Raw genomic sequence first — 12,999 nt, forward strand, 5'->3', positions numbered from 1 at the left:
TCTACGTACTTCCAAGTCGTTCATGGAATGCACTTCATGTCATTCACGCTTTCATAACCTCTACGCAAGACTTCTGAAGAACACACTACAGGTGGCTTCCCTTACAGAACAGCAGTGATGTCAAACAGAATAATTTCCAGTGCTTCATTTCAATGCTAGAAACTCAAGATATATAAGCTAGGTGCCAAACGGGTCCTTAAACCAGTTGCCAAATCGGAATGCCTGGCTGTCGTTTTCGGGCCAGGCGGCTCGAAAGTCGCATTTTTCAACTCGACTTTTTGGTTCCCGAAATTCGTTCTGACTGTGCAGGTAAAATATAAAGGACAGAATTCTACAGGATGTGTTGCTGGTGTGTAAAAACAGTCAAGATCCAAGGATCCCCAGGCATGCACCTCCAGATGGTGGAGACGTCAGCCGCCGACTTGGCGCCCGGGCATCTTCACTTTGGTCGCAAGTGGCCCGTAGCTCCTGGCACCTAGCGAATTTTGAACACTGCTTTATTTTTCGGCGGAAAAGAAAAACATCAAGTTCATTCGCAACAATGGACACCAACTGCAAATAAGCGTTAGGCAAGTTTTGCAGTTTCAATGTTTTCAGCTTTGCCGAAAAGCAAAATAAAAGAAGTACGCTAAGTTCGATAAAACTAAGGAGGCCTCAGAAACTTTCCCAATACCATTTTTAAAGATTTATGATACGTATCACCCTGATTTGCATAGGAAAATGTTCCAATGCAATAACAAAATTCCAGAAAACCCATACCACCTAAGAGTGTCCGCATTTCCCCAAGAGCCAGGCACGTTTTGTGACTACGTGGAGATCTCTGGTTGCCAGATTGGCAACTGACATCTCCATGTGGCTGGCCCCTCCAGCTTTCTTAAGCAGGTAAGCAGAAGAGCATTTATGTCCCACCATTTTCTCCAAGGAGTACATGGTAGAACCCCCTCCTCAGTTAATCCCTACAATGACCCTGTGAGGGAGGTTAAGAGGCTGTGGTTGACTCCAAGGTCACCCAGTGGCTGAGTGGAGACCTGAACCCCGATCTCCCAGGTCCTAGTCCGACACTCACCATTATACCACACTGCCTCCCTAAAGCACCTCTGTATGGGGGAGGAAGAAAATGTCAGAGAAGGGTCTGAAATATTTTCCCTGAAGCTTGAATTCTTTTATTCTGAGTTGTTTTATTTGATGCTTAAATGTGTTGTAAACCGCTTTTGAGATTCCCCCCCCTTAAAATATAAAGCTGTATAGAAATGATGGTGATGATGATGATGCAAAAAAGGCACCTAGACATTCCATTGTGGCGACTGCAACCTAGGTTTAACGTGACATTTGGCCATTACCTTCTATATCTGATTTTCTAACATTGCCACCTTAGAATTAACGCTTTAGCTGGTGCAGAATGAAGTAAGCAACCTCCCCCCCCCCCAAAAAAAAAACCATGGGTGAGTGAGGTGGGGAGGGGGGGAGAATGAATGAACATCAGATAAACATGAACCAAGACAGTTCAAGGGGCTGCTGGGAGCAGCACTATTTAATGGGTTTGAGCATACTACGCTGACCCTGCCTGACTGCACCGGTTGCCAATTAGTTTCCATGCCCAATTCAAAGTGCTGGCTTTGACCTGTGAAACCTTAAACGGCTCAGGACCGCAGCACCTCAAGGACCGCCTCTCCCCACATGAACCGACCCTGACTCTGTGTTCATCATCTGAGGCCGTTCTTCGTGTGCCTCGTCCTCGAGAGGTCCAGAGGGTGGCAACACAAGAACGGGGCCCTCTCTGCAGTGGCTCCCCGTCTGTGGAATGCTCTCCCCCAAGGAGGCTCACCTGGTGCCTTCACTATATATTTTCAGGCGCCAGGCAAAAACATTCCTGTTCAACCAGGCCTTTGGCTGATTGAGATTCTACAGCCTTTTAAATGTGCCTGTGGGAAAGAGAGGCTATTGCTTTGCTGCTCTGTTTTACTTATTTACTTCTTTTTATCCTGTATTTTATTCTGTGAACCACCCTGAGGCCTTAGGATGAAGAGCAGTATATAAATCTAACAAATAAATAATAAGGGGGTGTAAGGGGGAGGGCTTATAGGGAACAGCCCCCCCCTCATCAGGTCGAGTTCCTCTCAGAGCAGCAAGTCCAGTAGCGGATCAGATTACAGGAATCAGGAAGTAGAGAGGGAGGGGAGAGGCTCTGCCAGCGTAACAGAGCTTCAACACCAAGTAGAGAAGGAAGCAGCTGGGAAGGAAATGACGGGAGAGCAGTCAGAAGGATGGCCCTTCCCCCTGACGCCTGAATTGAGGTGCACGGCACTGCGTAGGGCGAGAGGGAGGCGCTTTGGGGTTCCCAAGCTGTTATGTTGGGCGCGAAACAGAAAGAAGCCATTGAGAGGTTCTGACTCGGACTAAGCAGACATGTTTTCCAGACTCTTTAAACTGTAAATAGAATGCACAATAAAAACACCTTAAAGACAAGCAGGTGTGGAGCGTCGTTGCTCAAGAGTAACCGCAAGAACCTCTGGCAGTGAGCATCCGCGAAATCAGAGTGTTGGACTCCTGGATCTCGTGCATTGCAAATAATCAGGAAGCTCACCTTGGGCAGTGTGTGGCAGAGCCGCTTAGGGACAGGAAAAGCCCTGGCGGCAGTATCCGTGCCGCCTGCCTTCTGGGCACAACAGAACTCGCTGACACTTTTTGACTAATAAGGCCTTAAACTGCCAAATGCCCAAGACGTCAGACGTATTTATTGTACTTGTACCCAGCTCTTCAGACAATTAAAAAAGGGGGAGGGGGAATCTGTATCCCAAAGTGTCTCACACCAATTAAAACTGAATACACGATGTTTCTGGTGAGCACTACGTAAATGAAAACAAGACATGCCTTGCCCTCAGGCCTGCAAAATAGAAATCAAGACAAAAGGAGGAAAGGGAGGAGAGAAAAAACTCCTTTTGTGCTTTTATCATCACTCAGACCAACAAAGCATCCTCTTGGAACATTCCATCCATGCGCCATTTCTGAGAGCAAGGGCATACCGGGAGACTGTGGCGCCTCTCTGCTCTGCGGGGGCTCTTCGTCTGGAGAACCGTGGCTAGGACATCTTTTGGACATGCTGCCAAAAGCCTTTCGGAGCAAGCTGGCTTTCAGAGTCCAGAGTAGAACTTCAAGAGGATAGACCCACACACCATGCCCAATATAGGCCATCCAACACAACTGTGAACACAGGCAGCGACTCTCCAGGGCTTCAGGAAGCCCTAAGTGGAGATGCTGAGGACTGAACCTGGGACCTTCAGCGTGAAGATGTCTATACTGTTGGCTGTTCTGACATTCTGGTTTCGTACGCAGCTCTGAGAACTTGGATGGGAAACAAGCAGCGCTCAGAATTCGCCAGGTGCATTTTACACCTGGCTATTGGCCACTTGCAACCAAGATGCTAAGGCGCCAAGATGGTGCCGGACGTCTCCACCATCTGGAGGCACATGCCTGGGGATCCTTGGGTCTTGCCTGTTTTCACACATTAGCAACACATCCTGTAGAATTCTATCAGCACAATCAGAACAAATTTCAGGAACCAAAAACAAATTTCAGGAACCAAAAAGATGGACTTCAAAAATACGACTTTTGAGCCACCTGGTCCAAAAAGGGCAACTAGGGGTTCCGTTTTGGCGACTGTAGCCCTGGTTCAAAGAGCTGTTTGTTGGCTAGCTTGTATAGCTGAGTTTCTAGCACTGCCTACAAGACCCCAATGAACTCTATGATTATAAGATTGTTATAGATTATGATTACAGAGTGAAAGACAGTCCCTAAACATCCATTCAAAGCTAGATGCAGTGCCAACCACCGAACCATCCTTAAAAAGAACTGGACTCACATTATCCTCAGTACATCATCAATGCCTCCCATTGACAGAAGGGGTGAGGTGGCCGCCAACATGCTGGGGCTCGAGAGAAAGTTCTGGAAGGAACAGAGGGAACGAACGAAACCTTTCTCACAACAGCAGATGCTGTTAATATGAACCGTCATTTGAAGTTCAGAGCAGGGGGTGGGTGTTAGGAAAGTGAGTAGCGAGAGGTTTATTTTCCCTCAAACTCACATACGTGGTGCTCAGTTCCCATTTACCCAGAGCAGATCCGAAGAAATTAGTGGATTTAACTTAGTTGTGTTCATGAAGTGCAAACGGATCTACACTCACTAAAACTTAGCCAAACAGTACGCCTAAGAATTATGTGGGTTTATTAAGACTAACACTGTTACTCCTTTAAGGGTATTCCTCCCGGTTTGCATGCCCACTAAAAATAACCAGGCCTCCTGGTCATTCATGAATCTTTAAATTTAATGCCAGGCCCTAGGAATTTGAAATATTTATTCAGTGCTATAAATAGGTGACACCCAAGAACGTGACACTGGTCAACACAAAACTGATACTGGTGCCAAGGAATTTGAGGTGACACAGACTAATTAGGCCTAGAATTCAACACCACCACAAACGAGTCGCAAGCCAGCATTACAACAAAACAAATCTCTTGAGTCCAAGATTTGTACAATCAGAGAGTCATACCATATTTTGAAAGAAAAATGGACAGACAAATTTCTCCAATTCGGATTTAAAGCCATCTCCACACTCTGTGGCAGGTATTCCAAGCATGAATCTCACATAATCCAAGCGTTGGAAGTTCACCCAACACAACACAACATCCTGCCAATGCAGGAATTCACAGACCACAGCATCCCTGATAGCTGACCGTCCAGCCTCTGTTTAGAAACCCAGAAGATAGATTAGAGTCCAGTCTGTTCTACTGTAGGACGAGGACCGCCAGGGAATTTTCCTAACATTTAAGAAAAAACAAACCTCCTTGTTCTCGATGGGAAAGGACCACAGCTCAGCAACAGAGGAAATGCTTTATATTCAGAAGTTCCCGTGTTTGATCCCTGGCATCTCCAGTTAAGAGGATCAGAGAGCAGGTGATGTGAAATGCAGATCTCTCCCAGAGATTCGGGAGAGCTGCTGCCAATCAAAATAGAGAAACTGCTAGGCTAGATGGACAAATGGTCTGCTAAGAGAGAAATCAACATCAAAGCAGGGCTTTACAGCACATCCAAATCTTCAGTCACCACACTGGGAAGCAGAAATATTCAGGAGGAATAGCAGATTCTGAAGTACAACAAAGTCCCACAGCAGGGGGAATAAATATGGGCAAAGCTGGTTGCATCCTGACACTCTCAAGTTTCTGAAAGACACTAATCTGCACACAGTTATGTAGTTAAATTGTAAGGATGCCCCTACTTCACAGGTACATAAAATTTTTCCACAAGTGCTCCTCAATCATTACATGAAAACCGCTTCACACATAACCCCTGAGTTTTCAATTTTCTTCTTTTACAGGGAAGAGATGTTCCATGCAGAAAAACTGTCACAAGTGCCTTCTACTTTAGGAGATACACAATTCAAAACTTTGCAGAGTCTTTCTTAACTTGGTGCCCTCCATACATTTTGGACTACAACACCCATCAGCCCAGTCCAGTTAGCGATGGCTGATGAGAACTGTAGTCCAAAATAGCTGGAAGAATTGGGGAAAGCTGACCTATGCCTTTGTAATCCTCCACAACAGACGACATTTAGCAAAGACATGATTGCGCTGGATGTTTTGTAATTTATTGCTCACTTGGCATTGACATTTTCCTGATGTTTATCTCTATTACTGGTTTTTTTTATTGTGTTATATCACATTTATTTATTGTATGGTCAGCAATAGATGTAAGCGACTTTGAATTTCTTTTTAGTGTTTGTTTCTTTTTAAAAAAAAAGTAGGATATGTTTTACATAAATAAGATGTGGCTCTTTCAGAAGAGGAGGTAAAAGTTAAAGGCTAATTCTTCCACTAGCTTCACGAGGACTATTTACGTTTTACGGTCACTACGGTACATACTAACTTTATTCACATTCAGGCAATTAAAATCTGTATTTCAGTATTATGTAACATTTATAAATCATCTTTCTGCAAGCAGACAAATTATGTGCAATTTTTTTTCAATTGTAAATCCAATTACATTTTTTTTTAAAATCCAACAAATACTCAGGTGCTGCAACTGTTAAAAACTTTGGAAAGCAGTGTTTTTAGACCAACACTTAACTGGAGCAAGAAGATGAAAGAGAAGGGGTGCGGCAGGCCTTCTTGGAGAAGCTGTCCTATAGCTGCGGTGCCACAACTGAGAAGGCCACGCTCAGAGCACCACAAAAAGCACATTAGCCAAAAATAGGGTCTCAAGAGGAAAACACAGTTGACTCCAGCACCTAAAAGGAAGTCAAACAAATAAGCAAGTAAATGGGTAGTTGGGTTGTGTTCTAACCCATTTTATAGGTGCTACAGGGAATGATTCTGCACATACAGGGACTAGATGGTCCATGGAGATTGTATTATACACTGATCTCAAGAGCTTGTTGAGAAGCAGGTTATTATAACACTCCTGCTGTGCACAAAATATCCATTCTCTACATTTGATATAGAGCAGCTGTACTCTTGCTTTACATCCTTAGACTCAAAAGCGGGGCTGGAGATTGTTAACAGGTTCACTTGGCCGGTTACGTCCCTTTTAAAAATTCCCCACCGTGTGTGACAGTGCCCCTGAGCATTCTAGCAACACAGATAGGGCGCATTTCAAGAATCGGAGGAGTTGGAAGGGTCATTTATTCCAACCAGCCCCATGCAATGCAGGAATCTTTTGCCCAGTGTGGGGCTCGAACCCACGACCCTGAGATTAAGAGTCACGTGCTCTGCAGACTGAGCTATCCAGCCTGCTATTCCTAAACAACTTAGTAACAATGCTTAGTGCTGCTTTTTAGCATTTTGATTGTTCATATACAGTAAGTAACTCACAGGAATCCTCAAACCCTGGACACTAAGGACACTTTATTATAAATAAACACCCCCAAACAAGACAAATGCATATTCCTGCATTGCAGGGGGCTTCCAACTCTGCAATTCCACTATTCTGTAATTCTAAGAAAGTGGCCCTAGACCTCACGATTATGCAGAACGTCCATCAGTTTCAAATGGCTTTAAAAAAAGGTAAAGGACCCCTGACAGTTAAGTCCAGTCGCAAACGACTCTGGGGTTGCGGCGCTCATCTCGCTTTACTGGCTGAGGGAGCCAACGTTTGTCCAGAGTTTTTTCCAAGTTCTGTGGCCAGCATGACTGAGTCGCTTCTGGCGAAACAAGTGCAGCGCATGGAAATGCCGTTTACCTTCCCGCCAGAGCGGTACCTATTTATTGACTTGCACTTTGAGGTGCTTTCGAACTGCTAGGTGGGCAGGAGCAGGGACCGAGCAACAGGAGCTCACCCCGTCGTGGGGATTCGAACCGCTGACCTTCCGATCGGCAAGCCCAAGGCTCAGTGGTTTAGACCACAGCTCCACCCTTGCAAAAAGCAAGACAGGCTAGCATTCTACATAGGACTATTTACAACAGCTGGCACACCATCATGGCTGACTCATGTGAGTGACAAGGTCCAGAGTTCAAGTCTCACCCTAAAACATACTTCACACAACCCCACTTACACCATGGAGACGCTAGGACTTTTTGAGAGCTATGTTACCATTGCTTATCAGCTTCTCCCTGCAGCATATTCCAGATGTTGGAGCAAAATTTCACAGCCTTGTGCCAAATGAAGTCATTCTGTATGCTTGATTTTTACTTGCTCAAACAAGCATGTGCGCGAACACACACACACAGAGAGAGAGAGAGTTCTGAACTTTTAAGCAATTTTCTCGAGTCAGCCATACATGCCCCACCGGCAACCACCTGAGGTGGCTGAGGAAATAACTACAAAGCCAGAATCAAAGTTTTACAATGCTTTTTGCACTTACAGTTTTACAGCAACGCCTTAAGAACTTCAAAGCAACTGCACAAGGCATTCATCATTACCGCCACATAGAGGAATCCACGGCCTTGTAAAACAGTTGGCCTTTTGAGAAGTTGCCCTAAAACTCTGGGGTGAGTAGCAAAGGCACCCAACTGTTCCAGAATCCCCGTATGTTTCCTCCACATAATTGAAGGCACCCACTTCCCAAACACACATGTTGTGTTAGGCCTTAAGGTACCTCTCTGAACCAAACAGCCACCTAAGGCCCAAACACATCCCACTAATATTTCCCTTACTCCTATGCCTACGCTTCAGAAGGGAATAATACTAAACACTTTCCAGGTGTTCTTCATAATCATCTGGGAGCCTACCCAAAATGCAAAATCACATGCATGCCTTCAATTTTTACAGCGTTAACCTTGCACCTCTATAACTAACGTAAGTTACTAGGAATGGGAAAGAGCACACGTATCTCAGGATTCTGGGGCAAACAATGAGCAATACCTGAAACTGAATATTATTGGGGAGGGCAGTTGCAGATTAAATGCATGGGGAGGAGCAAATATGCACCACGTTTAGTTATTACAACATTTTATCCAAAGCCAGAAATCCTGTTCCGGTGTTTTATTCTTCCCGGGGGACAAGCTTTGTTATCATCTTAACTGTTGTGAACAGCCTTCTGCTGAAAGTTGGCCTGTAAATATTGCAAGTAAGCAAGCTTTTTAAAAAAAAGAAAGAAAAAGAAAGATGTGTTAGATGAGAGTGTGGTCATTCTCATCAAACTTTCCGTTCCCAACAGCGGTTGACCATTTGCCTTCTGGATGCTCACAAACAAATGATGTGTGAAGTTTACTTTCCTCTCTCATCCCCGGTTTTATGCCCCCCAGCACCCGAGCGATCAGAGGTAGACTGCTCTGTGCATGGAGGTTCTACTTAGTAATCACGGCCATTAGGCCGCCTCAAAGAATTGCTACAAAAAAAATTAATGCTATTCAAAGCCCTTGTCTCTTAACGTCCCAAGTTTTGTTGAAATCGTTCCCTAGGGAATGTACGATCCTATGCCTCTGGGGAAGGTGAGTGTATTCGCTAATTATGGGGGGGGCAGGTGGCAACTGGGTGGCAACAAGCCACTCCATCAGCCCCACCCATAATATATTCAAAACACACTTTCTGGACGCATAGGATCACCCTGCAGTAGTCTTCTCCTGCTTCCGCAAATGGAACACCCCACTGGTAAAACAAACTTTGGTCAAGACCAAAGTTATTACTCCAGAGCCCTTCCTTTTTCTTTTAAAGGAAGAATAAGGTGGTCCTACATATGCTTTCACTGGAAGAAAATGGACTGAATGTTATCTCCCCCAAATACACTTTTTAATTCAACTACTGTAACGGTATGACCCAATTACAAAGAGTGCGAACAGTAATCTCTATCTAAGTTGCCAATGGCCTCATTCGCATGCCACAGTAAGCCACAAACCACAGTTTACAGAGCACAAGCAAATCACACACCCTTTAGTCCGGGAGTGTTGGGAAAGAGATAAACAAGCCAAGATTCCTAAATTGGCATTGCATCTGAAATTAAGAGTTAGGATTTGGTTTGGTTTAACTGGTAAGGCAGCAGCAAACCTTGGTTTGTTTGCAGCAAAACAAACCACACTTCCTGGTCTGGATGCAACACTAAATCACTGGCTGGTTTCCTCCAAGTGTAAGCAGGGAGGATCAAAGGGGCACTTGTGGGTGGTAAACCATGGTTTACGGTTCATGCGATGCGCAATCATCACCAAAATGTCCAGGTCAAATCAAATCAAATCCGTTGTTTCGTAACTATATAACAAAAATAGCATCCCAGATACTTGTTCAGCATTCAGGAATGACATGCCCCCTGCTTACAACCACATGCGTTCCACCAAAATCCTCCCAAGTTTCTAAGCGTCCAACGCTGTCAACATCTATTTACTTATTTGTTCTGTTTATGGGGACAGCCCATAAAACTCTCTACGCGCCATACAAATGAAAGAGAATGCAAACATAAAACGATAAACCCGTACTACTATAAAAACCACAATATGCTTAAGAACGAATAATCTTCAAGCAGTTTTTTTTATTCAAATGAGTAGTGCTGCCAACAAATCAGCAACCTGTCCAACTTTTACCCAGAATCCACCATTCAGCTAACGCAAAATTCACGCCAACAGCTCCACGGTTATCTCCAAGAGCGTACATTCACTCTGCTTACACACTCCTGGCCTAAAATGCGCTCTCCTGTGCATATTTACTCAGACGTAAGGCCTACGAAGTTCCATGGGGTTTACTCCCTAGTGAAATGAGGGTCAAAACCAACAGGAAACCTCACACGGGCACAGCTTCAAGTTTTATGAAAATTCTACCAAAATTGCCAATAAGGCCCCAACATGTGGCCTAGCTTGAAAACACAAAATTAAGTTTGAAAACTGAACTTTATCTTAAACTTTGGTTGGTGCTGGTGTCTCCAAACTGCAAGGAGACACTGGAAATCACCAGAAATCATAAAATCATAGAATTTAGAGTTACAATACCCTCATATATTCACTGCAACAGACCACAGGCGCAAGGGGGGGAAGTAATTAAGTCCCCCTTTTATTTCTGCTCCGTCCCCTCCCCCTAGATTGCTAGAAAATGAGAACGGCGTGGTGCCTTATAGAAATCAGCTATAACTTCCTTTACACAAGCAGGGGTGGAAAAAATTGAGGAAGTAAAAGCACGTGCGAGAGAGTCAGCAAGCCCAGTAGGCAAAACTCAGGGACACTGTGCAAAAAAAAAAAAGTTCTCTACACCAATCTACTGACCAAAACTTCTGTGAGTGTTTCCTTGAACTTTTTAATACACAAGGGGGGGGCGCTGGCTTTATTTCTGTATTTTGCCCTAACCCAACCTCCAAAGTCATTTGACAAGCCACGCTGCCCAACTTTTATCTGATACCTTCCTCCCCATGGCTGTGGAATAATAATAATAAACAGGAATATTTTGTCTTTGCTGACAGAAGGCGAAACCACACCCTGCTAATAAGTAGGCTTGGAAACACACCTCCCCCCCCCCGGTTTTTTAAGCTGGGCAAAGGAAAGAAAATAAAAGATGTAAAAAGGAGAGAGAAGAAAACACCAGCTTCACATGCCTTCTTTCAGCATTTTTGGACGTGGACCTCCAAAAATAACAACTGGTGAAAAATACCGACTGCACAAATGGTATGTGTGTGTGTGTGCTTTAGACACATTAAAGCAGATGCACCCATGTGCTTTGTCCACTAAAAAAAATTTAAAATGCTAAGGCAACGGTTCTCCCCAGAACTTAAAACCCAGGAATCTGTCCTCAACAACTTTGGAGGAGTTTTAAAAGACACCTCCCCTCCCCCAGTTTCCAAAGCAGGTGAAGCAAGAGAACAGAACCCCCCCCTCAATGTGCTTTCCCCCCCACCCCCCAATAGGAATAAATGCAAAAACAAAAGGCAGAACCTGTTTTGTGTTTTTCATCGCTTGCAAAGCCGCTCCAGAGCAAAGCGCCAGGCAAGGCCCTCTTTTCACACCAGTCCCTTCCCCCGCTCCCAGCCCGGCTTCAGCCACAGCTACAAGCCCAGCTTCCCTTCCCCCAACCTCTCCTTTTGCAAACAGGCATTTCAGGCGCAAAACCCTTCCAAAGAAAACTTTCACCTCCCTCCCAACCCGGCCCGCTTTCCAGCAAACACAAACCCCCACTGACCTCCTTTGCATTTTATTATTATAATAATAATAATAATATAAAAAACCACACTTCCGATCTTTATATTATACAAAAGGCGTGCGTGCGTCTTTCTCGAGCAGGAAATAAATGCACGGGAATCATAAACTCTTCTCCTTTGCAGGGGGAAAAAAATCGGTCTAAAAATAGGCTATAAAACCAGCTTGCTTCATAATGGCTGCTGGCTTGCATTTATTTGTGTGCAAATCCCTTCCTGGTCTCCCCCCCCCCTTTTCCTGCGCGCCCCCACCCCCACCCAACCCAATCTTGTGCTTTCAAAACGCGGCGAATCAACACTTTGCGCCCCCAACCATGGGAGGGGGAAAAATATTTAAACTTAAAAGATCCAGGTTTCCCAGTGGGTTGGGGTGGGGGGGAAGGGAAGCGAAAGGGCCAAGTTGAAAAATGCATGTTACACTCCTGCCCATCCCCCACTCTCCCTCCTCCAACTCTCTACAAACACAGGCGCCCTTCCCCCCACCCCACCCCCAGCCTCTGGTCTCAACACACACACACACACCCCTTTCAAATCCTTCTCTCCAAGCCCCCCAACCCCCACCCGGGCATAATAAGGCTTTTGCATTTACTTTATGCGAGGCTTTCCTTCCTTCCACCAACCAACCCCCCCCCCGGGGGGCGCACCGCCCCAGATAGCTTTTGCGAAGGGTACATTTAAGCAGCAAAGATTAAAACACACGCGCAAAAAAAACACACACACACACAACAAAACCACTCTCTCCTTACCTTGCAAATTGATGGCTCTCCGTTAAAGCTCGTTCTCACCCCCTCCTTTTGCAATGGAGGCAGAAGAGCGAGAGGAAAAAAAACATAGAGAGAGATGTGGAAATGCAGTTTCCTCCTTGGCTTTTAATACAAATATATATTTAGGTAAGGCATGTAGGAACAAAAAAAAAAAAAGACGGGTCTGCAATTGCAGGAGAAGCTCCGGGCGCGCGCCCCCCCTTCTTCTTCCCCGCCTCCAAAAAGGAAAAAAAAAAGAGACCGCAAAAAAGCCACCCAAAAAATGCAATGTGTTCAATTATATCCCGATCCTCTGTGTGTGTGTGTGTTGGGGGGTGGGGATTTAAGAAAAGGGGGGGATGGTGGAGGAGGGGGGGTGGAGAGATTACAGATCACAGTCCCAGGGAAGGAGGAGGTAATAATACTACTAATATTAATAATAAGCAATCTCTCTGTGTGTGAGTGTGAGTGTGATTTAGATGGAAGAGGAATTGAGGCAGAATGTTAAAGCTGTTACTAAGGGAAGGAGCCAAAACGGTTCAGAGCAGCCAACGGCTCTCAGACACTCAGCACTTGGGGGGGGGGGGGAGAGAGAGAAAGAGAAATGTGGCCAGCCATACAGAAATGAGCAGGAGAGGAGAGACACACACACGCACAGCC

At 45.2% G+C, this 12,999-nt stretch overlaps 1 protein-coding gene across 7 annotated transcripts in view; it reads right to left on the reverse strand.

Moving 5' to 3' along the window:
- TBL1XR1 (TBL1X/Y related 1) overlaps positions 1 to 12,502 on the reverse strand; it is a 158,570-nt gene extending 146,068 nt beyond the window's left edge. For 2 of the 7 annotated variants that reach the window (XM_035133424.3, XM_035133426.3), the window contains exon 1: positions 12,343 to 12,502. The gene's annotated coding sequence lies outside the window, so the exon portion shown is untranslated. Of the gene's footprint in view, positions 1 to 3,859; positions 3,974 to 6,120; positions 6,281 to 11,336; positions 11,470 to 12,342 lie in introns of those variants that run through there. The other 5 variants (XM_088669207.1, XM_088669204.1, XM_035133425.3 and 2 more) reach the window with 4 other exon arrangements.
- Positions 12,503 to 12,999: the final 497 nt, after the last annotated feature.

This window comes from Zootoca vivipara, chromosome 5 (genome assembly GCF_965207765.1).
Source record: "Zootoca vivipara chromosome 5, rZooViv2.hap1.1, whole genome shotgun sequence".
In the NCBI taxonomy this organism is placed as follows: Eukaryota; Metazoa; Chordata; class Lepidosauria; order Squamata; family Lacertidae; genus Zootoca; species Zootoca vivipara.